Source organism: Mytilus californianus, unplaced genomic scaffold (genome assembly GCF_021869535.1).
Source record: "Mytilus californianus isolate M0D057914Y unplaced genomic scaffold, xbMytCali1.0.p SCAF_9, whole genome shotgun sequence".
In the NCBI taxonomy this organism is placed as follows: Eukaryota; Metazoa; Mollusca; class Bivalvia; order Mytilida; family Mytilidae; genus Mytilus; species Mytilus californianus.
Window position 1 is genome coordinate 47,712,379 of NW_026262745.1, and position 27,886 is coordinate 47,740,264.

The 27,886-nt window shown below is 35.4% G+C and overlaps 2 long non-coding RNA genes across 8 annotated transcripts; both read left to right on the forward strand.

Moving 5' to 3' along the window:
• Positions 1 to 804: 804 nt before the first annotated feature.
• On the forward strand, positions 805 to 9,264 carry LOC127714894 (uncharacterized). Of its 2 annotated transcripts, none has more exons than XR_007987985.1 (2): positions 805 to 1,197; positions 8,316 to 9,264. It is a non-coding gene; the product is annotated as an uncharacterized LOC127714894 (long non-coding RNA). The 2 variants fall into 2 exon arrangements; XR_007987984.1 differs by lacking the exon at positions 805 to 1,197 and adding an exon at positions 6,435 to 6,827.
• Positions 9,265 to 20,032: 10,768 nt separating this feature from the next.
• LOC127714630 (uncharacterized) lies at positions 20,033 to 27,771 on the forward strand. 6 transcript variants are annotated; one of them, XR_007987833.1, is made up of 4 exons: positions 20,033 to 22,209; positions 23,091 to 23,368; positions 23,725 to 24,310; positions 25,894 to 27,771. It is a non-coding gene; the product is annotated as an uncharacterized LOC127714630 (long non-coding RNA). The 6 variants fall into 6 exon arrangements; XR_007987834.1 differs by having other exon boundaries at positions 20,033 to 21,607; positions 21,782 to 22,209; positions 23,091 to 24,310; XR_007987836.1 differs by having other exon boundaries at positions 20,033 to 21,607; positions 22,136 to 22,209; positions 23,091 to 24,310.
• The last annotated feature ends 115 nt before the right edge of the window (positions 27,772 to 27,886 follow it).

Genomic DNA, 27,886 nt, shown 5'->3' on the forward strand with positions numbered 1-27,886 from the left:
ATATTTAAAAGGGGCCCTACTCTGATAACAGGAAAGTGATGTTGATGCATGGTGTTGTTTCTTTAAAAGAGAGGCGAAAGATACTAAAGGAACATTCATACTTATTAGCCAATAAAAAAACTGACAACGCCATTTCAAAAAAAGCCGGGGTTGATCTCAGGTGCTCCGGAAGGGTTAGCAGATCCTGCTTCACATGTGGCAATAGCAACTGACAATCCACGAATGAAATTTTGGCTGAATGTGAAATACAGTTTAACCATTTTGAGCGCAACTATTTGTGCATGTATTTGCATTACAGTTTAAAAGTAGATGTGGTACATGTTATACTCACTGAAAATATCAGAAAATCAGAGTGCTATTTATAATTTTTTAGTAGTAGGTAGATTTCGGAATGTCATGTGTCAATACGAGGCTTTAAATTGATTTAGATTTCAAATTGGCATGTCTTAAAGTAAATATAAATTTATTGAAGAAAATAAAAAAAAAATTCTTCAGGAATATACCATTCCAATGTAATGCCGTCGTGTAGGTTGATTTGCCATCAGATTATACTTACCCTACCATAAGTCTTAAGTAATCAAATAGCCTTTCGCTTTGGTGGATACTTTTCAAAAGATAAGAAGAGGCTAAGAATTCATCGTACTTATACGAGTTATAGGTTTTATCTGAAAACGATCAATGATTTTCCAATTTCATCCTACATGTATTTTTTTTTCGTGTGTTATTGTGTTGCTGTCCTGTAATGTTACATGACTAGTCTCTTTTTTGCAAAATCTTTATTGTATACATGTACTTAAGGGACTACCATCTGATTTAGAGGGGGTAGGAGGAGGATTTTGAAAATGAATATCCTAATCTGGTAAAAGCTAACACAAAATGCAGGAAACAGTTGTATACAAAAGTGAATATAAATTTTGAGAGCAAAGGCGCTGAAAAATAATTTACATTTACTATTGTAGATAGGATTTTGTTCAAATTGTCATAATAGACAATGGAGAAACTGCATCTTATCGGTCAGGGCGAGTGAGAAGAGAATTTAGAGGTTTTAATCTTTATGAACAATTTGCCGACTACGTTCTTGAGGATCTCAAAATGAAAATAAGAGGCCTTAAACGTATAGTTTTCGCAACAGCAATGCAGTTCAAAGATGTTTACCAAAGACTGGAACGAGGAGGGTTTACCTTTATCACAGCACGTGTATGTAATGTATAAGGCCAAGAAAATTAATGTTTTACTGTATAAAAGCCTGCCCTTATAATCATTTGTAATATTGAAATGAGATGATTATAAAACCAAAAATTTGTATTTTAAAAGGGGGGGGGGGTCAAATGTTTTGCTTTCTGTTTTCGGCGAAATTATGGTTTCTATGCCTCTGTAATGGTTAAAGTTTAAAATTGGCCTGTTTAACATAGCATTTATTTTACATGGCCTTATTAGTAAAACATTTGTTTAAATAGAATAAATGCTCTAATACTACATAATATTTTTTTTTTAACTCACTACAATGTGAAATTCTAGAAATAGTTTTTAGCTCTTTCCATTTTCAAGATAATAAGTACACTGTTTTATTAAATAAATACTGTAAACAACACATTGCCATATGTGTGTCAAGAGTGATAGTCGGATTAACTAACAGTAGTATTCCACTCGCGCTATAACATACATTTGGTCAGCCTTCCTTTTCGACTGGCTATAGTTGTGGTACCATGCGTAGAGCTGTTATGTTCTATATAAAAATAAGTAGATTTGGTGTGATTGCTAATGAGCCAACTATCCAACAGAGAACAAATAACGTAGATATAAGAATATATAGGTCACCACAAGGCCTTCAACAATGAGCAAATAAAATACCGTATGGTAGCTTATAAAAGCCACATGCATGACAAAATGTAAAACAATTCAAACAAGAAAACTAAAGGCCTGATTTATGTACTAATCTATAAACGAAAACAAAATATGCTAGACAGCAACCAACGACAACCACTGAATAACAGGCTCTTGCCTTTGGACATACACTTACACTTACAAAATGTGGCGGCATTTAAAATGTTCGCGAGCGACAAACCCTCCCTCCAAAGGTTCATCATAACAAATGGACAAAAATGGCTGTATTTCCACATCAAAAACTACTCTTGGATTTTGATGGGCATTTTTTTCCTTTCTGCAGAAGGTGTAAAAATAAACAAATACCTGAATTACTTTGATACTGTCCACTCAGTTAAACCCTTTAAACTCACCTATAGTTGTGTGGATACCTATTGTCTGTCTAATGTCCATGTCAATCAAGGACAATCAATACAATACAATACAGTTTTTACCTGAGAGGGAACATCTCAAAGTTGTATCCCAACTTAGTTTATTTTTACACCTTCTGCATGAACGAAAAAAAATGCCCATCAAAATCCAAAAAAATTTTTATCTTTCTGAAACACAAAATGCATTTAGCTTTTATATATCTAGTGGATGCCAGGCATTAAAACTTTTCCAACTGGACAGGTAAGTCTGTACTCAGAGTAGTTTTTGATGTGGAAATACAGCCATTTTTGTCCCTTTGTTATGATGAACCTTAAAGCTGTAATCCATGATCACAAATCAACTGCTTTGTTTACATTTGTTGAAAGCCATGTGCTTTTTTGGCGGGAAAATTCGGAAAACCCCTTTAACAAGAAACAGTTACATTTCATTGTTATTTATAGACAGTAAGATTTTCATTTTGATTAACTGCTAAGATTATTTCATTAAAAATGAATACTTTCTTGAACTGATAATACTTTAATACTCTACATCTAGGGGTGTGTAAAATGGAAAAGGGGGGGGGGGATTTTTTTATATATTTTTTTATATATAATATTACAAATATAAGTTTAACAGTCTGAAAAGACATGGTTAAATGGATTTTAATTCTGAAAAACTCAATGTGGTTTATTATAATTCATTTATTATTTCTATCATAATCAGAAACACTGGGCTACATGTATTAGGCATTTCAAACATACATTATTGCCTTTATAAGAACATTCAAGACTATTAATAAGTATGTACCTGTAGTAAAAATACCCTGGTAGGGCCTTAAAATTTCTACTGGGCCCTTGGAAAAAAGTTTTGGGGTCCAGGTTGGCCCCTGGAGAAAATGTAAGGTATTGTTCCTGACTGTATTGCAGATCTAGTGTAGTATTTTAACTGACATGCACAATTCATTTCACTAATGAAATAAAAATAATTCTACAAAACTTAACCTTAGACCTACCATGCATAAAAAAAGTTCTAGGGAAGACTGAGCTAGTAATATACGTCCTTGCATGGTCTCTTGAAAACTGTTACCTTAAATAAGGTTGATTTTCATCTAGCGTAAAAGTGACTAAACCCCCTCAAAATTCTTAGCTGAAACCCCTGCAGTTATCATAAGACAATGTTTGACATGCCCTTTTTGAAATATCAATCATCGTGCTAAAGTGCCCTTTTCATGATTGGCTCCCTGCCCTTTTGAAATCCTAGCTGGAACACTGTTCAGAGGGTATATTGGATAGGGACAGAAATCACGCAATCAACGAACCACTCAAAGAGTTGTTGTAACAGTTCGTAACGTGCAGAGAGTGTGGCACTCTTTATACACGCCCCATTCTGACTGGACGTGGCTGCGTACTTGTATTTGCTCAAAGTTGATTGTCGCAAGATAACTTACAAAAGTGCAAATAACATATACGGAACTATCCATTATTTCAAAAATCAAATATCCCGTTTCCATTTATTCGCTATTGAAAAAAAAGCAGTAATCACAAAGTCGACAAGTAATTTCTGCATATTGTTAATTTAGTTAGATAATCAAAGTGTGTAAAAATCAGGTCTTACTAATTATTTTTTAGACTTAAAGAAACATATTTCTCTTTTTCGCCATGTATATCAAACAAAAGAGAGGCGAAAGATAACAGAGGGACATTCAAACTCATATGTCGAAAATAAACAGACAACGCCATGGCTAAAAAAAAAAGACCAATAGACAAACAAAAGTACACAAAACACAACATAGAAAACTCAAGACTGAGCAACACGAACCCCACCAAACTAGGAGTGATCTCAGGTGCTCCGGAAGGGTAAGCAGATCCTGCTCCGCATGTGGAACCCGTCGTGTTGCTCGTGTTATTACAAACTCTGTAATAAGTAATTCGGTAGGTCACAAGTTAGCCTCTTGTTTTATAATTTTTATTATATTTAGTTTGTCAGAAAATATTGTTTTCGTTTTGATTTGTTTGGGTAAATTTCATTTCGTTTCCTTCCATTCTTATTCCGTTTCGTACTTGTAACAGATATCCACTTTTTAGTCCTTTCCCCCTTTCCTATATTTTAATCAAAAATCAAAAATTTCAAAATTCAAAAAGCGAAATGATCAAAACTGTACGTTCAGTTTAGTATTTTTAAAGTTTGCTTAAATATCTAAACTATTAAATTTTAAAATGAAGTTTACAATTTTAAAATTTTAATTATTTGGTGAAATTTTCAAAATTTAAAAAAAAAATAAAAAATTTGGAATTTTGATATTTTAAAACTTTGGTCAAAAATCAAAAAACTAAAATTTGAAAACTTTTTGAAATTTTGAATTGATAAGTGTTACACGGACCCCTTAGCATAATACAATTTCCGAAAATATACCTAGTTTTCTTATTTAAGTTTTCGAATACACCGGTGTGCTCTTGTCACGTGAACTTTAAATATAGAAATATTGTCCGTACGTGAATATTATAATTTAAAAGTCGCGTCTGTGCAGGTTCAAATATTAAAGATAATTTTTTTTGATAAAGTAGGTTATTCATTATAAGATTTTTACTATTTTTTATACTATTTTAAGAAAAAAGTCATATTGATGTTTGTACGTGAATTGGCAGTCCTCACGATCTATTCCCATTCAATTTCTTACATCGGGATAAGGTCCGTTTGAATTTGCTTAGTTATTGTTACTTAATTTCAAAAGTGTTTATATTTGCTGCATATCAATCGATTCCTTTGGAATTTATTCCCTGATCTTCTCTGATCTAGCTCCTTACATATACGGATACTTGGCTTGTTCCAGAAAGGTAATATACAGCCAGTAGAAAAATAAGTTGAAGTTGGTACTCCAGGAATTCATTCGCATAGCAACATTTAAACCTATCCTACACTAATCTATAGCCTGTATAGTCAGTTGTTAATTATTTGATAACTGTTCATGTATATTGACAAACATTTGTCTTAACAGTTAAGCATGTTTGTCTCGTTGGGTTGCTGTCTCATTGACATATTCCCCGCATTTCCATTTACTTTCATACGTTCAATTTTATTTCAATTATAGTAGCTAGATATGTTAGGTGTTAACTGGTGGGTGAGACGGGCAACAGCCGAAGACTATGATGGCGTCATATCTATTCTACAAGACGGCGAAAACGAAGAAGACTATTTGTCTGATTATTTTCATATACTTATAAAAAATCAACTTTGCTATCCATACGTCTGCTTAGTCGATGATAAAATAGTAAGTGCAAATAATTAACTTGACACCCAGTGGCAAAATTTTCATGCATATTCATATTAAGTAGGTTCTGCAAAGTAGGTCACTGAGGTGGTGTCGAACCACCAATGTACCCACTCAAATTCAGAACATATTTAAAAGGGGCCCTACTCTGATAACAGGAAAGTGATGTTGATGCATGGTGTTGTTTCTTTAAAAGAGAGGCGAAAGATACTAAAGGAACATTCATACTTATTAGCCAATAAAAAAACTGACAACGCCATTTCAAAAAAAGCCGGGGTTGATCTCAGGTGCTCCGGAAGGGTTAGCAGATCCTGCTTCACATGTGGCAATAGCAACTGACAATCCACGAATGAAATTTTGGCTGAATGTGAAATACAGTTTAACCATTTTGAGCGCAACTATTTGTGCATGTATTTGCATTACAGTTTAAAAGTAGATGTGGTACATGTTATACTCACTGAAAATATCAGAAAATCAGAGTGCTATTTATAATTTTTTAGTAGTAGGTAGATTTCGGAATGTCATGTGTCAATACGAGGCTTTAAATTGATTTAGATTTCAAATTGGCATGTCTTAAAGTAAATATAAATTTATTGAAGAAAATAAAAAAAAATTTCTTCAGGAATATACCATTCCAATGTAATGCCGTCGTGTAGGTTGATTTGCCATCAGATTATACTTACCCTACCATAAGTCTTAAGTAATCAAATAGCCTTTCGCTTTGGTGGATACTTTTCAAAAGATAAGAAGAGGCTAAGAATTCATCGTACTTATACGAGTTATAGGTTTTATCTGAAAACGATCAATGATTTTCCAATTTCATCCTACATGTATTTTTTTTTCGTGTGTTATTGTGTTGCTGTCCTGTAATGTTACATGACTAGTCTCTTTTTTGCAAAATCTTTATTGTATACATGTACTTAAGGGACTACCATCTGATTTAGAGGGGGTAGGAGGAGGATTTTGAAAATGAATATCCTAATCTGGTAAAAGCTAACACAAAATGCAGGAAACAGTTGTATACAAAAGTGAATATAAATTTTGAGAGCAAAGGCGCTGAAAAATAATTTACATTTACTATTGTAGATAGGATTTTGTTCAAATTGTCATAATAGACAATGGAGAAACTGCATCTTATCGGTCAGGGCGAGTGAGAAGAGAATTTAGAGGTTTTAATCTTTATGAACAATTTGCCGACTACGTTCTTGAGGATCTCAAAATGAAAATAAGAGGCCTTAAACGTATAGTTTTCGCAACAGCAATGCAGTTCAAAGATGTTTACCAAAGACTGGAACGAGGAGGGTTTACCTTTATCACAGCACGTGTATGTAATGTATAAGGCCAAGAAAATTAATGTTTTACTGTATAAAACCCTGCCCTTATAATCATTTGTAATATTGAAATGAGATGATTATAAAACCAAAAATTTGTATTTTAAAAGGGGGGGGGGGGTCAAATGTTTTGCTTTCTGTTTTCGGCGAAATTATGGTTTCTATGCCTCTGTAATGGTTAAAGTTTAAAATTGGCCTGTTTAACATAGCATTTATTTTACATGGCCTTATTAGTAAAACATTTGTTTAAATAGAATAAATGCTCTAATACTACATAATATTTTTTTTTTAACTCACTACAATGTGAAATTCTAGAAATAGTTTTTAGCTCTTTCCATTTTCAAGATAATAAGTACACTGTTTTATTAAATAAATACTGTAAACAACACATTGCCATATGTGTGTCAAGAGTGATAGTCGGATTAACTAACAGTAGTATTCCACTCGCGCTATAACATACATTTGGTCAGCCTTCCTTTTCGACTGGCTATAGTTGTGGTACCATGCGTAGAGCTGTTATGTTCTATATAAAAATAAGTAGATTTGGTGTGATTGCTAATGAGCCAACTATCCAACAGAGAACAAATAACGTAGATATAAGAATATATAGGTCACCACAAGGCCTTCAACAATGAGCAAATAAAATACCGTATGGTAGCTTATAAAAGCCACATGCATGACAAAATGTAAAACAATTCAAACGAGAAAACTAAAGGCCTGATTTATGTACTAATCTATAAACGAAAACAAAATATGCTAGACAGCAACCAACGACAACCACTGAATAACAGGCTCTTGCCTTTGGACATACACTTACAAAATGTGGCGGCATTTAAAATGTTCGCGAGCGACAAACCCTCCCTAAAAAAGTTATTGTTACCCTGAAAAAACATTTTTACACCTATGTTTTTGATTGTTTATTCATTCATTGATTAATGACTGCTTAACGTCCAGCGGCAGATATTGCATTTATATTCTGGACGATATGTTTATGTGATAGGAATATACCGTTTGTTGTTTTAGACTAACCCACTTAGTCCGATTTAAACGTGGTAGCTCTCAAAGTAACATTCTCCAGACAGTCTGGTCTTCCTGTCCTGACAAATATTGATGATGCTGGATCAACCAGTCTTTGTTAATGCATGCTCCTAAAGGTCACGTGCTTGATCGAAAAGAGGCATTTCCCAATTTTAAAGGCTTAAGATGACCAAGACGCGGGATTAGGGATAACTATATCACACATTCGAGGCAAGCACGTCACATAAAAACGCTCATTCAGTTCTTTCGACGATTTAATTTACCGTCAGGTACTAGAACTGATTTGTCGATGATACATTGTATTATGATTTTTAAGGGTTTATGAAGCATTTGTAAACATTGAGGAACTTAAAACATGCAGTTTATTTTATGTAGTTTTGTGTCTGATTTAAATATTGGTTGCATTTAAAGGATTTAATGTATATATATTTTTATTATTTTAGAAATGTACATTTTATGCTGGATCAAAAACTTCTGTGAAGAAAAGTATTCAAAAGTCTCAAAATGACTGTTCCTCTACAACTCTATTGGACGAAGTGAATTTCCGAAAAATTATTGCTTCGAAAGAAAAATATCCGAATGTGTTCAAAGATGGCCGACTGGCAGTTGACTCAGTGTTGTACCATATTTATCAGGAAAACGCACCATTGATACTGATGGAAAGAACGAGCGCAGTTATTTCATTCCCAGAAATCTTTGATAAAACACTTTTAACTTTCTGCAGTTACTTTCGTTTACTGAACGGCGAAACTTTCTGTAAGCTTGATATATATGGTAAAATCGGAAGTACTTTATTAGAACATATCAACCTGCATTTACGGATTGTTTTGGAACATGTTACTGATGTGTTTACGATTGATGTTCGATGCAATGAGGATATAGACCTGATTGACTATGCTATGATAAACATAGGTATGACAAAAGTACCAGAAGGAACTTATAGCTATAAAGGCAGTGCTTTCAATGAAAGACTAGTTGTGACACAAAGTAGGTTATAAATTGTGGACCTTATGACGCAGTGACATTTTTGTTTAAATAGCGACACGTGCTATTGAAGACTACAGTGATGTACAGGAAATCGAAGTTGATAAAACTTTTTACTTTTAATTTTAAATAGTTTGACGTTTCACCAGTTCCAAGGTGACTCGGAACAGAACTCGAGCATGCTGTTTGAAGATAATTATTAATGATTTACTCCTTAAATAAATCATTAGCATTAAAATTAATCATTTCACAAATCTGATGTCAATAGAAAGACTTTATATAGAAAACCCCAACAAATGAAGGAAAAACAAATAGTAACAGAATTTGTTCTTTTCCACATGACACCGTAAAGTAAAACCGCTCTATCTTGTATTTAATTTTATGATAAATATATTAGATTTGTTCTTTTACAGTTTGAAGAATAACCAAATTAGTTTCTTTATTTTCTACAGTGAAACTCTGTTTACAATCTTACTTTTGGTATTGCATAACATTGTGACTTATTGTGCTGGTCAAACGAAATCTACTCAGTAGTACAGCGGTCGATATTATGGTGTAAAGAAGCATTACATGTATGTCTATAACAACAGAACAAGTAATATTCAAGCTTGCTTTCTTAATATCTGTGAGTATATTCTTTGATACTGTATGCTTCAACATTGATCTAATTGGACTTGTGTTTTGTCGTCTAAAATACAATGTTATTGAAGTCAGTACTTTTTCAGAACAGATTTTAATAGGACATCTTTTTATGTAAATGAACATTTTCCCCATATTAATCAGCTTACAAGAGAAAGAGTTCAGTACTATCAAAATATTGCATGTCAGTGATTACTGTTGTGTCTGGGTGTACGTCTTTCATTTGGTCAGTCGGAGAGAAAAGTGTGACACCTTCTTTCTTTTTTTTTATCAAAACTTACCTTTTAGTTCTTTTAAATGTAGAATATGACAGTTCAACCAATATAGCTGCATCATATGTTGTTATATGGTGTTTCAGGGTATAATACCACAAGTTACAACGCTTAGCAAACAATGATTAGTTGATCTCATTAAAACATGCTACTTTATGTATTATCTGTTACAGTTGTGTATCTAGTTTCGTTATATCTCAATCAAATACTTTATACTGCCTTCGAAGAGTCAAAAGTGCTTCCAAATCACAGAGATATAAAAGCGTTTTAAAGTCTTGCACCTCTAAGCTTTTTCCACAGCTGTTATCCTTGAGCCAGACCCCCGAAACTACCGGAGGGTTTGACTAGAGCGTCACTAATGAATGTTAACACGATTTTACTTTGATCATTCACACGATATACATGTAATCTAATATTAATTTCCACATAGTTATAAAAAAAAAATGGTTGTATATTTGTCAATGAAACAACAATCCAACGACACTATTAAACCAAAATAAACATTAGGATATGTGGTATGATTGCCAATAAGTAAATTATTACGAGTCCAAATTATTTAGATTTAAGCAACTATAAAGAGCCATATGACATTGAATTGTTTTCGTCCTGAACATGTTATATGAATACTAGTATTTTAAACTCGCCACGTTATCCATTTATTGGAAACCTGTACATTTATCATTTCTGTGTCCGAACATGCATTTAGCGCCAGAATGTGCCTAGTATATAAACTCAGCATAGATACCATGACTAAAATTGTGTACGACAGACGGGCGTTTCGTCTATAAAAGACTCATCAGTGATGCTCGAATCAAAGAATTTAAAAAGGCAAAATAAAGTTCGAAGTTGAAGAGCATTGGGGACCCAAAATTCCGAAAGGTTTTGCCAAATTCAGCTAAGGTAATCTATTTCTGGGGTAAAAAGTCCTTAGAATTTCGAAAAATTTGAACACTATACCTTCCGAATTCTTTCCCACTGAGGATAATACACGGGGAAAGTAACTTAGCGGTCAAGAAATGCTGATCAGACGGATAAATGATTAAATATCGAACTATTTATTCTTCACACTTTTGAAAATTATGCAATTTTTTAACAACCATTTTTGTTATATATAACAGAATTGCTATAAGATTTACACTGGGACAAATCTTCATTAGCATGATTAGATATCTCATCAGATCCTTAACTTATTTTTATTTTACTTTGTTTACGCAATAGAACAAGAAATTAAACGAAAAACCTCTGTTAATTAGAAGACATGGCGTCAAAACAGTAATTGGAATAACTGATATAATCACGTGTCTGAAAGAATTGTATAAAGACGAGGATTTTGAAATGTACTGCGTTAAACGTTTTTATAGAAATAAATGAAGTATTAAAATTACATCAAATGTTAAATATATTCAATAGTCTATGTTCACAGTATATGTACAACAATCGTAGCGCCATCTACATTTGCTTTTTATGATAAGAAGTAACAATATTAGCGGTAGCTATATCAGATACAATTCCACACAGTCCACTTGTTTTGTAATACCGAAATCCACAGCAGTCCTTCACTGCGATACATTCCAATCCACATTCAACATTCGAATATTTTTTCATGGACCGTATCTGTTCAAAAGTAGGACAGTCCTTTGCCAATCTGTAGAGTTTTCTGGACCTAATGGGACTATTTTGCAGAGGTGTAATCGTCTGATCTAAAATATGAAATAATAAAATCTTTAATTTCATTTATTAATTTTGACATTGACGGAACATGTAACTGCATGTGTTTTTATGTGTCGTTTGTCTATGTTTGTGCGTTAAATTTGTTGCTTTTTTATTTTATTTAAGTAGGAGGAAGAGCCGGAAGTAGATGATTGGTGACGTCTGCTGTGCTGTCGAATGTTTTAAGTAATTCCCATTATCTTATACTGTGTATGTAGTGTGCATATTATTAATTGTCGTCAAATTACAGTAGTGTTTTGTCTAAAAATTAGAAGATTTGGTAAGATTGCCAATAAGACAACTCTCCACCAAACGACGCAGAAGTCAACAACTTTAGGCCACCGTACGGTCTTCAACAATGATCAAAACCCATACCGCAAAGTAAGCTATAAAAGGTATAGAAATGTGTCGAGTAAGTAAAGTGTTGTTTACCGTTAGATTAAAAGACGATCAAAATGAGGAATAAATTATGGCAAATAAAACACATCAATGTATCGAGTCATGTTTTGTCCGTATTTGGTTCTATAAGTATACATATACATGTATATATGATCATGTGCTTCGTGTTATTAGATACAGATAAAAAAAAAACAGGCTTAAACCTAAATAATAGTATCCGCCTAAAATGCAATTTTCTTCCAGGAATTTTCCCGGAAAACAGCTGTCCTTCAATTTGCCATGCTGTTAACACGTTCGGTAAATACTTTTGAGTAGCATTTGTCTTTTTCGTTTTTAGCTCACCTGGCCCGAAGGGCCAAGTGAGCTTTTCTCATCACTTGGCGTCCGTCGTCCGTCGTCCGTCGTCCGTCGTCGTCGTCGTCGTCGGCGTCGTCGTCGTTGTCGTCGTCGTCGTCCGTCGTCGTTAGCTTTTTACAAAAATCTTCTCCTCTGAAACCACAGGGCCAAATTTAACCAAACTTGGCCACAATCATTATTTGGGTATCTAGTTTTAAAAAAGTGTCCGATGACCCCGCCAACCAACCAAGATGGCCGCCATGGCTAAAAATAGAACATAGGGGTAAAATGTAGATTTTGGCTTATATCTCTGAAACCAAAGCATTTAGAGTAAATCTGACAAGGGTAAAACTGATTATCAGGTCAAGATCTATCTGCCCTGAAATTTTCAGACAAATCTGACAACTTGTTGTTGGGCTGCTGCCCCTGTATTGGTAATTTTAAGGAAATTTTTTCAGTTTTTGGTTATTATCTTGAATATTATTATAGATAGAGATAAACTGTAAACAGCAATAATGTTCAGCAAAGTAAGATCTACAAATAAGTCGTCATGACCAAAATTGTTAGTCGACCCCTTTAGAAGTTATTGCCCTTAATAGTCAATTTTTAACAATTTTTTGTAAATTTTTGTAATCTTTTACAAAAATCTTCTTCTCTGAAACTACTGAGACAAATTTAACCATACTTGGCCATAATCATTATTAGGGTATCTAGTTTAAAAATTTGTCGGATGACCCCGCCTTCCAACCATCATGGCCGACTTGGTTAAAAATAGAACATAGGGGTAAAATGCAGTTTTTGGTTTATATCTCTGAAACTAAAGCATTTAGAGCAAATCTGACAGGTGGCAAAAATGTTCATCAGATTTATATTTATCTGCCCTGAAATTTTCAGGCGAATCCGACAACCCGTTGTTGGGTTGCTGCCCCTGAGTTAGTAATTTTACAAATATTTTGCAGTTTTTTGTTATTATCTTAGATATCATTATAATATCTAATACTATTAATTATGATTTTAACCTTATTTTACATGATTTCCAAAGCATCAGTAAATACAGGTGAGCGACACAGGCTCTTGAGAGCCTCTAGTTTAATTATAAAACATTTTTCTTTAATCAAATGTCTCATAGTCAGAAGGACACCTTCTATCTTGAAATCGTCTCTTTTATATGACAATACAAGTAACGAAATTTTGATATAAAAATAAGAAGATGTGGTATGATTGCCAATAAGGCAACGATACACCAGAGACCAAGTGATGTTAATATAAGCAACTATTGGCCGACGTACTGGTTTCAACAATGATCAAAACCAAAACCCGTAAAAAGCTATAAATGGCCTCGAAATGACAAAATTTAAGCTAGAAAATCAACGGCCTGATTTATTTATTTATTGTCACGCATATTAACACTAGTCAACCTTAACTGCAGAATGAGTTTGACAAGGTGGGTGGAACACATGTCAGACAGTTAACAATCATTCTAAGAATTGACATGATAGTTCTATGGTGTTGAACCATTATAAACAATTACTTACTAGTACTGTTAGGAACAATAGTCCAATCCACTGTTGCACCATCTTTACCAGTGCTTATTTCAATGTTGTTTATAGCGAAAGGACAGTGATCAATGTCAGACAGAAACACGTTATCACCAATCACATGTCCTCTACCAACTTCAATAATACCACGTTCCCAACTTATCCAAAATGGCTTGTAAATAGAGCAACCCATTTCAGAAGAAAGGTATTCCTTAAGAAGTTTGTATTCTTGTATTTGTCTAGCAAGTATCGACTTCTTGTTGCCATATCCACCAATGATAATATGATAATATGGAGGTGATACTTTTGCGTGGGATGACAGAATAAACATGGCGTCCCGACAACCTTTTACACTAAATATTAGATATTTATCCTCATTTCTAAATGCTCCGATATCTGCCATAAGTATGTTGTTGGTAGCTCCGTCAATTGTCAAAAATATCTCCGCCACTGTAACTAAATTTACAATTTTGATTCAAAGAGTAAACCTGTAAAGCCTAAATTAGTCACTAAAAATATAATTGAACCTGAACCAAACTTTATGCAAACGTTGGGATAAAATGTCATAAGTTTCTCAAGCTTTTTAAGATTGATGCTCATTATTTTACTGTTGTTTTGATGTCGATTTGGTCGTCAAAAGGTCAAATACAACATGTATCATGTAAATTAACATAAGTTTCAAAATGCGATGTTTTTGTCAAAATAAGTCATCACGGCATCGTCTGACTAGACAGTTTGTTTGCCATATCCCCCCCTCAGATTTTCATTCACAAATTTCTTTTGTCAAGTTGAGATAATACAAAGTAAAATCATAGTACTTAGAGTCCATTACGAGGAAAAACAATTTTACAATCCGAGAAAGCCACTTAAAAGCGTTTTAGAGAAAATACGTAGATTTTTTCCCATTCTAAAGTGATTTCCACGAAAATTAAAATATAAGCAATCTTTTAATTTCAAAACCTTGCACAAAAATCATATTTGCATGACAATATAGTTGAAAATTCCCGCATCAAATATCATTTATTGTTTAAATCACATGATTTTCGTAAAAATAATTTTTGAGAAAAAGGTCTGCTTAGCGCCGCTTTTCCTTTCACACAACTGACATTTTTTGTTGTAATAAAATAGAAATCTTACCAGAGGACGACAAAAGAAACAATATACCAAATAAACATTCCATATTTAAAACGCCTGTTCTGGATTTTACATATAGAAGTTACAACTACGTGATCTTGTACTGATGTAGTATACTAGAAATAACTGAAAATTTCTGAGAAATGTAAACAATTACATTTTGTACGTTACTTTTAACCTATTAAGCAACTAAGAATTTTACATTTAACAAATAATGGTTCTGGAATATTTAATTCTCGTTCATATTGCGTGTCTAATGAGTTTTATATAAAAATAGTAACTTTTCCTAGAAATCAAAATCAATCGTTCCTGAAAAATGTTTGTAATGACATTCGCACTGATTTAAACAAAAAATCGAAGAACTGAGAACTGGAATAAATTTTTACTATTAATGTTTTAGTGGGGTTTTTTCATGCAAATAAATGGAAATGCATTTTTATATCGGAAAAAGGTGAATGCAACTGGCGTACATGTCTAATCGACATATCGCAAACTGATGAATATCCGGCAAGTAGAAGTGCGCATTCTTAGAATTGTTTTTAGCGTAGGTATTGTCAAAAACAAGTTCCATAATTTGATATGTAATTCATTTTCCACCTTAAAAACCCTATACTAAACATACCATATTCGTACAGTGTAGGAAAATATAAAATTTATTTGACGACCTTTAGAAACAGAGATAAAATCGAGGCTCGCTGACCTTTTCTTCAGTATCGTAGCAAGTACAAATAAATTTTATATTTTCGGACACTGTACGAATACTGATTTTATCCTGCAATTTAACATTGAACTAAACGTATTTTTGTTCCCCATCTAAATCGTTGAATTTGTTTCTGAATTAATAAACGAGACCGCGATGAGGACCCCAAATTGAATTGTTACTATTTTGTGTTTTGTATAATGCTGTGTATCTTTCGATCTTTTTCTTTTTTGCCATGGCTTTGTCAGTTTATTATCGATTTATGAATTTGAATGTCCCTTTAGTATCTTTCGCCTCTCTTTTTCTTGAACATAACAGTTCGTTCGCAACAGAAGTAAGGTACAAGCCTTATAGGGTATGTTTATCTGTGGCAGTCGACCTGTATTTGTATAGACTGAAGAAAGGTCGATTACAAGATACATTTTATTTATCCTTTGTATCCTTAGTAAAAGTCAGGTGTTAATAGTGTCAGTACCGCCAAATTCTTTTCACTCTAAATAATTTTACAAGATGAAAAAGCGAAGTAGGCCAGTATGACGTAACTAACATAAAAAAAGTAATCACTGCATTTATAATGTCTACGTGTGATTTTGGAAATTGTATTTTGCACGAGTAAAAGTTTCAAAATTCCATAAAATAATATATGTAACAAAAAGTGCAGTCTTGATTTTTTCCCCTGATAATGACAATGTATACCCATTTGTTTAAAGATAAAATTTGCGTGTCTTTTATAATTCGTATTTAAAAACAAATTCACAATATCATTATTTTATAAGGAAGTTTAGGGGTGAAATTTTACCAGGAAAGAAAGAAACAGCATATCAAAAATCAGAAAATATATATATATATCTGCCTTTACTATAGAAATTTTAACTATTGTATGTGAAAAATGTCCACGTCTGGGAAAAGAAATATACTTCTCTAACCGTAGACTTTATGCAAGTAAAACTCCTATTACACCATAAGGGGCGTTCGTTTGGCTGTGTGAGATATAGTAAAACACAGCCAATTCTAGTCGAAACGAATCGATTAAATCAGTGTCCAACATACAGCGGCAGTCAAACATTTCATCTCGTTATCCCCGTCGACACTTTACAGAGCCTATTTAAGCATGAACTATTTGTCACTGAACTCTAAACACAACAACCAATCGTAAAAGATATTTTCATGTAATATCAATATATTCATTTTATGTAAAGGTGTCCTGCAGAATGCATCCGTTTTCCAGTACTCTGTCTCTTTGACATATACCCGTCATCTTTTTTCTTTCATTTACAAATATTTAGAAGTCCACGCCAACTTGCAATCTGGATAATCATAAAAGTACAAATTGACACAGCATGTCTGACAATTAATGGTAATGTTAACTTTAAATTATACTTGTTTGAAGTAGTATTGATAAAGCAAACTGTTAGATCAATCAGAATTTAAATCATGGATATAATTTGCATTTTCTGAGTTCCTGATGCTAAAAGTACACAAGTCCAAAACACTTTGAATAATGAATTATAAAAAACAAACTTAGATAATTGCTGATAACAAAGTTATCTTATGTTATGTAATAAATGTATGCTATGCTATGTTATGCTAAGTTATGTTATGTTATGTAATGTAATGTATGAATGCTATGTAACTGCATTTACCAACCACTTGTTTCATTATTAAGGATTTTTGCTCCTCTGTTAAAGAAAACAAGCTTTTTAAAAGAATGTGATAAATTGATAGTTAAGAAATGACGGAACTGAAAAAGTAGAAAAAGACAGGTCCGTGTCCTTATTTTTGAGATATGATCAACTGAAAATTTGGCGGGAAATGATTCTCTCTAGACTTTTCATACATTTTACATTGGCACCCTTTTTCTTAAAAAGTATGAAAAAATAACAAGGATTTTATAAGATTTTCAAAAATGGCTTTTTAAAATTATGAAAAGAACAGTAGGGGATTAGCGGGCAAATTTTTTGTTGGCACTACATAGACAAAACTAGATGATTCCGAATATCTGACAAAAAGTCAAAAGCAAGAGTAGCGAACATCCTTAATCATTAACCGCAAATTGTAATATGTTCTGTTAAATTACGTTTCAAAATAACACTGTCCATGCTAGTAACATATTTCTAATATTATTCTATATTGTAATTTTGTATATTGTAACGTTCAGAACCATTTTCATACTCACCAGGCTGAAGCTAGCGAACAATAACTAGCGAACAATAAGCCAGCGAACAATAAGGCGATATATCTAAAAACCGAAAAAATGAATAAGACACCAACGGCCGTCAAATGAAAAATATTAAAAAAGGCAGACATTCCGTCCAAATATTGCAATTTCAACTCTATCGTGAAATGGTATTTATCCCATCCATTGATAAAACAAGTCACATCTCTTTTTAGGCTAATATTCAGTACCACAGTAAATCTGCACCTGTCAAGGGATTATTTGTAGGTGTAAGACCACTAATGCACCCACTTCAATTTAGAACGTATGTAAAAGTAGTCCTTTCTTGTAAAATACAGCACCTTTGATGTCATTGTTTAATTGAACTAAGATACACATTTGTAGAAATGGGGGTTGGCCTATTCCATGGCTTCTGGAGAAAAATAATGAGGGGTGTCACGGGGTATGACTATATAGGTCTTGTAGAGGAGAAACAGGCGCATCTTTTGCGCAAGGTATCGAAGGGCGCTATGTTCAAAACTGAAACTAGAGCTCAAAATTTAAAAAAAAAATGTTAAAAACAGGGGGGTTGGCCTATTCCATGGCTTCTAGAGAAAAATAATGAAGGGTGTCACGGGATATGACTATATAGGTCTTGTAGAGGAGAAACAGGCGCATCTTTTGCGCGAGGTATCGAAGGGCGCTATGTTCAAATATCTGAAACTAGAGCTCAAAATTAAAAAAAAAATGTTAAAAACAGGGGGTTGGCCTATTCCATGGCTTCTAGAGAAAAATAATGAGGGGTGTCACGGGGTATGACTATATAGGTATTGTAGAGGAGAAACAGGCGAATATTTTGCGCAAGGTATTGAAGGGCGCTATGTTAAAAAATCTGAAAATAGAGCTCAAAATTAAACAAAAAATGTTAAAAACAGGGGGGTTGGCCTATTCCATGGCTTCTAGAGAAAAATAATGAGGGGTGTCACGGAATATCACTATATAGGTCATGTAGAGGAGAAACAGGCGCATCTTTTGCGCAAGGTATCGAAGAGCGCTATGTTCAAAAATCTGAAACTAGAGCTCAAAATTAAAAAAAAAAATGTTAAAAACAGGGGGGTTGGTCTATTCCATGGCTTCTAGAGAAAAATAATGAGGGTGTCACGGGGTATGACTATATAGGTCTTGTAGAGCAGAAACAGGCGCATCTTTTGAGCAAGGTATCGAAGGGCGCTATGTTCAAAAATCTGAAACTAGTGCTCAAAATAAAAAAAAAGAAAATGTTAAAAACAGGGGGGGTTGGCCTATTCCAGGGCTTCTAGAGAAAAACAATGAGGGGTGTCACGGAGTATGACTATATAGGTCTTGTAGAGGAGAAACAGGCGCATCATTTGCGCAAGGTATCGAAGGGCGCTATGTTCACAAATCTGAAACTAGAGCTCAAAATTAAAAAAAAAAATGTTAAAAACAAGGGGTTGGCCTATTCCATGGCTTCTAGAAAAAAATAATGAGGCGTGCCACGGGGTTTGACTATATAGGTCTTGTAGAGGAGAAACAGGCGCATCTTTTGCGCAAGGTATCGAAGGGCGCTATATTCAAAAATCTAAAACTAGAGCTCAAAATTAAAAAAAAAATGTTAAAAACAGGGGGGTTGGCCTATTCCATGGCTTCTAGAGAAAAATAATGATGGGTGTCACGAGGTATGACTATATAGGTCTTGTAGAGGAGAAACAGGCGCATCTTTTGCGCAAGGTATCGAAGGGCGCTATGTTAAAAAATCTGAATCTAGGGCTTAAAATTAAAAATAAAAATGTTAAAAACAGGGGGTTGGCCTATTCCATGGCTTCTAGAGAAAAATAATGAGGGGTGTCACGGGGTATGACTTTATAGGTCTTGTAGAGGAGAAACAGGCGCATCTTTTGCGCAAGGTATTGAAGGGCGGTATGTTCAAAAATCTGAAACTAGAGCTCAAAATTTAAAAAAAAATGTTAAAAACAGAGGGGTTGGCCTATTCCATGGCTTCTAGAGAAAAATAATAAGGGGTGTCACGGGATATGACTATATAGGTCTTGTAGAAGAGAAATAGGCGCATCTTTTGCTCAAGGTTTCGAAGGGCGCTATGTTCAAAAATCTGAAACTAGAGCTCAAAATTTAGAAGAAAAAAAGTGTTAAAAACAGGGGGGTTGGCCTATTCCATGGCTTCTAGAGAAAATAATGAGGGGTGTCACGGGGTATGACTATATAGGTCTTGTAGAGTAGAAACAGGCGCATCTTTTGCGCAAGGTATTGAAGGGTGTTATGTTCAAACATCTGAAACTAGAGCTCAAAATTTAAAAAAAAAATGTTAAAAACAGGGGGTTGGCCTATTCCATGGCTTCTAGAGAAAAATAATGAGGGTTGTCACGGGGTATGATGATATAGGTCTTGTAGAGGAGAAACAGGCGCATCTTTTGCGCAAGGTATCGGAGGGCGCTATGTTCAAAAATCTGAAACTAGAGCTCAAAATTATAAAAAAAATATTAAAAAACAGGGGGGTTGGCCTATTCTATGGCTTCTAGAGAAAAATGATGAGAGGTGTCACTGGGTATGACTATATAGGTCTTGTAGAGGAGAAATAGGCGCATCTTTTGCCAAGGTATCGAAGGGCGCTATGTTCAAAAATCTGAAACTAGTGCTCAAAATAAAAAAAAAGAAAATGTTAAAAACAGGGGGGTTGGCCTATTCCAGGGCTTCTAGAGAAAAACAATGAGGGGTGCCACGGGGTATGACTATATAGGTCTTGTAGAGGAGAAACAGGCGCATCATTTGCGCAAGGTATCGAAGGGCGCTATGTTAAAAAATCTGAAACTAGAACTCAAAATTTAAAAAAATATGTTTAAAACAGGGGGGTTGGCCTATTCCATGGCTTCTAGAGAAAAATAATGAAGCGTGTCACGGGGTATGACTATATAGGTCTTGAAGAGGAGAAACAGGCGCATATTTTGTGCAAGGTATCGAAGGGCGCTATGTTCAAAAATCTGAAACTAGAGCTCAAAATTTAAAATAAAAATTGTTAAAAACAGGGGGTTGGCCTATTCCATGGCTTCTAGAGACAAATAATAAGGGGTGTCACGGGGTATGACTATATAGGTCTTGTAGAGGAGAAACAGGCGCATCTTTTGCGCAAGGTATTGAAGGACGCTATGTTCAAAAATCTGAAACTAGAACTCAAAATTAAAAAAAAAAATGTTAAAAACAGGGGGGTTGGCCTATTCCATGGCTTCTAGAGAAAAATAATGAGGGGTGTCACGGGGTATGACTATACAGATCTTGTAGAGAAGAAACAGGCGCATCTTTTGCGCAAGGTATTGAAGGGCGGTATGTTAAAAAATCTGAAACTAGAGCTCAAAACTTAAAAAAAAATGTTAAAAACAGGGGGGTTGGCCTATTCCATGGCTTCTAGAGAAAAACAATGAGGAGTGTCACTGGGTATGACTATATAGGTCTTGTAGAGGAGAAACAGGCGCATCTTTTGCGCAAGGTATCGAAGGGTGCTATGTTCAAAAATCTGAAACTAGAGCTCAAAATTAAAAAAAATATGTTAAAAACAGGGGGGTTGGCCTATTCCATGGCTTCTAGAGAAAAATAATGAGGCGTCCCGGGGTATGACTATATAGGTCTTGAAGAGGAGAAATAGGCGCATCTTTTGCCAAGGTATCGAAGGGCGCTATGTTCAAAAATCTGAAACTAGTGCTCAAAATAAAAAAAAAGAAAATGTTAAAAACAGGGGGGTTGGCCTATTCCAGGGCTTCTAGAGAAAAACAATGGAAGTGCCACGGGGTATGACTATATAGGTCTTGTAGAGGAGAAACAGGCGCATCATTTGCGCAAGGTATCGAAGGGCGCTATGTTCAAAAATCTGAAACTAGAACTCAAAATTTAAAAAAATATGTTAAAAACAGGGGGGTTGGCCTATTCCATGGCTTCTAGAGAAAAATAATGAGGCGTCCCGGGGTATGACTATATAGGTCTTGAAGAGGAGAAACAGGCGCATATTTTGTGCAAGGTATTGAAGGGCGCTATGTTCAAAAATCTGAAACTAGAGCTCAAAATTTAAAAAAGAAATTGTTAAAAACAGGGGGTTGGCCTATTCCATGGCTTCTAGAGAAAAATAATAAGGGGTGTCACGGGGTATGACTATATAGGTCTTGTAGAAGAGAAACAGGCGCATCTTTTGCGCAAGGTATCGAAGGACGCTATGTCCAAAAATCTGAAACTAGAACTCAAAATTAAAAAAAAAAATGTTAAAAACAGGGGGATTGGCCTATTCCATGGCTTCTAGAGAAAAATAATGAAGGGTGTCACGGGGTATGACTATATAGATCTTGTAGAGGAGAAACAGGCGCATATTCTGTGCAAGGTATTGAAGGGCGCTATGTTCAAAAATCTGAAACTAGAGCTGAAGATTTAAAAAAAAAGTGTTAAAAACAGGAGGTTTGGCCTATATCATGGCTTCTAGAGAAAAATAATGAGGGGTGTCACGGGGAATGACTATATAGGTCTTGTAGAGGAGAAACAGGCGCATCTTTTGCGCAAGGTATTGAAGGGCGGTATGTTCAAAAATCTGAAACTAGAGCTCAAAATTTAAAAAAAAATGTTAAAAACAGGGGGGTTGACCTATTCCATGGCTTCTAGAGAAAAATAATGAGGGGTATCACGGGGTATGACTATAAAGATCTTGTAGAGGAGAAACAGGCGCATATTCTGCGCAAGGTATTGAAGGACGCTATGTTCAAAAATCTGAAACTAGAGCTGAAGATTTAAAAAAAAAGTGTTAAAAACAGGAGGTTTGGCCTATTCCATGGCTTCTAGAGAAAAATAATGAGGGGTGTCACGGGGTATGACTATATAGGTTTTGTAGAGGAGAAACAGGCGCATCTTTTGCGCAAGGTATTGAAGGGCGGTATGTTCAAAAATCTGAAACTAGAGCTCAAAATTTAAAAAAAAATGTTAAAAACAGGGGGGTTGGTCTATTCCATGGCTTCTAGAGAAAAACAATGAGGAGTGTCACTGGGTATGACTATATAGGTCTTGTAGAGGAGAAACAGGCGCATCTTTTGCGCAAGGTATCGAAGGGTGCTATGTTCAAAAATCTGAAACTAGAGCTCAAAATTTAAAAAAAAAATGTTAAAAACAGGGGGTTGGCCTATTCCATGGCTTCTAGAGAAAAATAATGAGGATTGTCACGGGGTATGATGATATAGGTCTTGTAGAGGAGAAACAGGCGCATCTTTTGCCAAGGTATCGAAGGGCGCTATGTTCAAAAATCTGAAACTAGAGCTGAAGATTTAAAAAAAAAAAGTTAAAAACAGGAGGTTTGGCCTATTCCATGGCTTCTAGAGAAAAATGATGAGGGGTGTCACGGGGTATGACTATATAGGTTTTGTAGAGGAGAAACAGGCGCATCTTTTGCGCAAGGTATTGAAGGGCGGTATGTTCAAAAATCTGAAACTTGAGCTCAAAATTTGAAAAAAATGTTAAAAACAGGGGGGTTGGCCTATTCCATGGCTTCTAGAGAAAAATAATGAGGGGTGTCACGGGGTATGACTATATAGGTCTTGTAGAGGAGAAACAGGCGCAGCTTCTGCGCAAGGTATCGAAGGGCGCTATGTTCAAAAATCTGAAACTAGAGCTCAAAATTTAAAAAAAAAAATGTTAAAAACAGGGGGGTTGGCCTATTCCATGGCTTCTAGAGAAAAACAATGAGGAGTGTCACTGGGTGTGACTATATAGGTCTTGTAGAGGAGAAACAGGCGCATCTTTTGCGCAAGGTATCGAAGGGCGCTATGTTCAAAAATCTGAAACTAGTGCTCAAAATAAAAAAAAAGAAAATGTTAAAAACAGGGGGGTTGGCCTATTCCAGGGCTTCTAGAGAAAAACAATGGAAGTGCCACGGGGTATGACTATATAGGTCTTGTAGAGGAGAAACAGGCGCATCATTTGCGCAAGGTATCGAAGGGCGCTATGTTCAAAAATCTGAAACTAGAGCTCAAAATTAAAAAAAATATGTTAAAAACAGGGGGGTTGGCCTATTCCATGGCTTCTAGAGAAAAATAATGAGGCGTCCCGGGGTATGACTATATAGGTCTTGAAGAGGAGAAACAGGCGCATATTTTGTGCAAGGTATTGAAGGGCGCTATGTTCAAAAATCTGAAACTAGAGCTCAAAATTTAAAAAAAAAATTGTTAAAAACAGGGGGTTGGCCTATTCCATGGCTTCTAGAGAAAAATAATAAGGGGTGTCACGGGGTATGACTATATAGGTCTTGTAGAGGAGAAACAGGCGCATCTTTTGCGCAAGGTATCGAAGGACGCTATGTTCAAAAATCTGAAACTAGAACTCAAAATTAAAAAAAAAAATGTTAAAAACAGGGGGGTTGGCCTATTCCATGGCTTCTAGAGAAAAATAATGAGGGGTGTCACGGGGTATGACTATATAGATCTTGTAGAGGAGAAACAGGCGCATATTCTGTGCAAGGTATTGAAGGGCGCTATGTTCAAAAATCTGAAACTAGAGCTGAAGATTTAAAAAAAAAGTGTTAAAAACAGGGGGGTTGGCCTATTTCATGGCTTCTAGAGAAAAATAATGAGGTGTGTCACGGGGAATGACTATATAGGTCATGTAGAGGAGAAACAGGCGCATCTTTTGCGCAAGGTATTGAAGGGTGATATGTTCAAAAATCTGAAACTAGAGCTCAAAATTTAAAAAAAAATGTTAAAAACAGGGGGGGTTGGCCTATTCCATGGCTTCTAGAGAAAAATAATGAGGGGTTTCACGGGGTATGACTATATAGGTCTTGTAGAGAAGAAACAGGCACAGCTTCTGCGCAAGGTATCGAAGGGTGCTATGTTCAAAAATCTGAAACTAGAGCTCAAAATTAAAAAAAAAATGTTAAAAACAGGGGGATTGGCCTATTCCATGGCTTCTAGAGAAAAACAATGAGGAGTGTCACTGGGTATGACTATATAGGTCTTGTAGAGGAGAAACAGGCGCATCTTTTGCGCAAGGTATCGAATGGCGCTATGTTCAAAAATCTTAAACTAGAGCTCAAGATTTAAAAAAAAAGAAGTGAAAAGTAGGGGGGTTGACTTATTCCATGGCTTCTAGAGAAAATAATGAGGGGTGTCACGGGGTATGACTATATAGGTCTTGTAGAGTAGAAACAGGCGCATCTTTTGCGCAAGGTATCGAAGGGTGCTATGTTCAAAAATCTGAAACTAGAACTCAAAATTTAAAAAAAAAATGTTAAAAACAGGGGGTTGGCCTATTCCATGGCTTCTAGAGAAAAATAATGAGGGTTGTCACGGGGTATGATGATATAGGTCTTGTAGAGGAGAAACAGGCGCATCTTTTGCGCAAGGTATCGAAGGGCGCTATGTTCAAAAATCTGAAACTAGAGCTCAAAATTAAAAAAAAAATATTAAAAAACAGGGGGGATGGCCTATTCTATGGCTTCTAGAGAAAAATGATGAGAGGTGTCACGGGGTATGACTATATAGGTCTTGTAGAGGACAAATAGGCGCATCTTTTGCCAAGGTATCGAAGGGCGCTATGTTCAAAGTGCTCAAAATAAAAAAAAAAAGAAAATGTTAAAAACAAGAGGGGTTGGCCTATTCCAGGGCTTCTAGAGAAAAACAATGAGGGGTGCCACGGGGTATGACTATATAGGTCTTGTAGAGGAGAAACAGGCGCATCATTTGCGCAAGGTATCGAAGGGCGGTATGTTCAAAAATCTGAAACTAGAGCTAAAAAATTAAAAAAATATGTTAAAAACAGGGGGGTTGGCCTATTCCATGGCTTCTAGAGAAAAATAATGAGGCCTGTCACGGGGTATGACTATATAGGTCTTGAAGAGGAGAAACAGGCGCATATTTTGTGCAAGGTATCGAAGGGCGCTATGTTTAAAAATCTGAAACTAGAGCTCAAAATTTAAAAAAAAAATTGTTAAAAACAGGGGGTTGGCCTATTCCATGGCTTCTAGAGAAAAATAATAAGGGGTGTCACGGGGTATGACTATATAGGTCTTGTAGAGGATAAACAGGCGCATATTCTGCGCAAGGTATTGAAGGGCGCTATGTTCAAAAATCTGACACTAGAGCTGAAGATTTAAAAAAAAAGTGTTAAAAACAGGAGGTTTGGCCTATTCCATGGCTTCTAGAGAAAAATAATGAGGGGTGTCACGGGGAATGACTATATAGGTCTTGTAGAGGAGAAACAGGCGCATCTTTTGCGCAAGGTATTGAAGGGCGGTATGTTCAAAAATTTGAAACTAGAGCTCAAAATTTAAAGAAAAAATGTTAAAAACAGGGGGGTTGGCCTATTCCATGGCTTCTAGAGAAAAACAATGAGGAGTGTCACGGGGTATGACTATATCGGTCTTGTAGAGGAGAAACAGGCGCATCTTTTGCACAAGGTATCGAAGGGTGCTATGTTAAAAATTTAAAATTAGAGCTCAAAATTAAAAAAAAAATGTTAAAAACAGTGGGTTGGCCTATACCATGGCTTCTACAGAAAAATAATGGTGGGTAGTAGTGTAAAAAGGAGGATTCTGCTGCATTTGCCATTTTATAAGCGCAAATCCTGCATAGGGACCCCAACCTCAAACATAAAATGCAAATTCATTGTGTTTCAACTAGTCTAAGGGTAGAAACAAGGATATGGCTTTTTGTAAACAATGGTAGATACACCTTAAAGGGAAGTAATCCTAGGGGTAGATACAAAAATATGGCTTTCGTACAGAAGATGGAGGAACTCAGAAGTTAAAAAATCGTAGACGACGATTTTATTAATGACAATGTTTTTAAAGGAAAAGGCAAAGGACCAGAGCGTGGAAATTCTAAAATGGAAGGAACTCCCAACCTGGGTAAAATATAAAATTCTAGAAGTGGTAGAAGTAGATGGGAAGTTTGGGAGGAGTAAGATCTTCACCTTGAAAAACAGAGAAGGAGAAACGACAAGGGTATGGGCCTGCAGTAGTCTGAACAGAGAGAAGGAACCCTTGGATGGAGCCCTCGTGAGAAGTATAGGCTTAAAAGTTAGTAAAATGACCAAACAGGAGTACTTTTCTTGCGATCTTGTAAGAAATTAATTAAAAAAAAAAAATAAAAAATGGGTTGGATGGGGTACAAAAAAAATTTCCATCCGATATTTCTGCCGGTTCGGAAATTTTTTTTTTTTTTTTTTTTGTGTTTTTTTTATGCTTGAAACGGAGCACATCGTGAAGTGAAGCAGAACGGAACACATCGTGAAACGATGTGTGTAGTGAAGCGTAATGAAATTATGTGTGACGTTTTTACGGCGCATGCGCATTAAGGTCCTCACTAAAAGTGGTGGAATGTTGTCGCAGCTGATCTTTCTCATCATAGTAGTTCTTGAGGCAGCTTGTGATCTTACCAAACTCAGCATCATCAATTTGTTCATCATCAGTCAAAGCAGTACTAATACATTGTTCAACCAAGGATTTTGTGGACTGTGCCAATCGCAAGCTGTCGCGGTGTTTTTTCTTCTTTTTCATGATACGCCTTGAGATCAGTGTGAGTACCATCACGCCAGTGGCACTCAAGCAAGCAAGGGATCCTAGGGGAAGGGAGGCTATAATACCTATACCGGTCAAAGCTGAACCCATGGTGCAGCTGTCAACATCAAACTGGCTACGGAACACACACCCTGTGCTATAGACACTACTTTATCGAGTCGTTTGTAGATCTTCAAGGTACGTTGATACTTAAGAATATCCGCGTTGAGTTGGTCTTCCATACATTCGACTCTGGTCTGCCGGTAACCAGAAACTAGAGCTCAAAATTAAAAAAAAAGAAGTTAAAAACAGGGGGGTTGGCCTATTCCATGGCTTGTAGAGAAAAATAATGAGGGGTGTCACGGGGTTTGACTATATAGGTATTGTAGAGAAGAAATAGGCGCATCTTTTGCGCAAGGTATCGAAGGGCGCTAGGTTCAAAAATCTGAAACTAGAGCTCAAAATTAAAAAAAAAGTGTTAAAAACAGGGGGGTTGGCCTATGGGTAACCAGAATCTAAATCATCCATTTATTTATAGGAGCATACCGAGGAGGGGAATGTTTTTGAAGGGGCTGTTTGCACCTAAGATCAGACCGG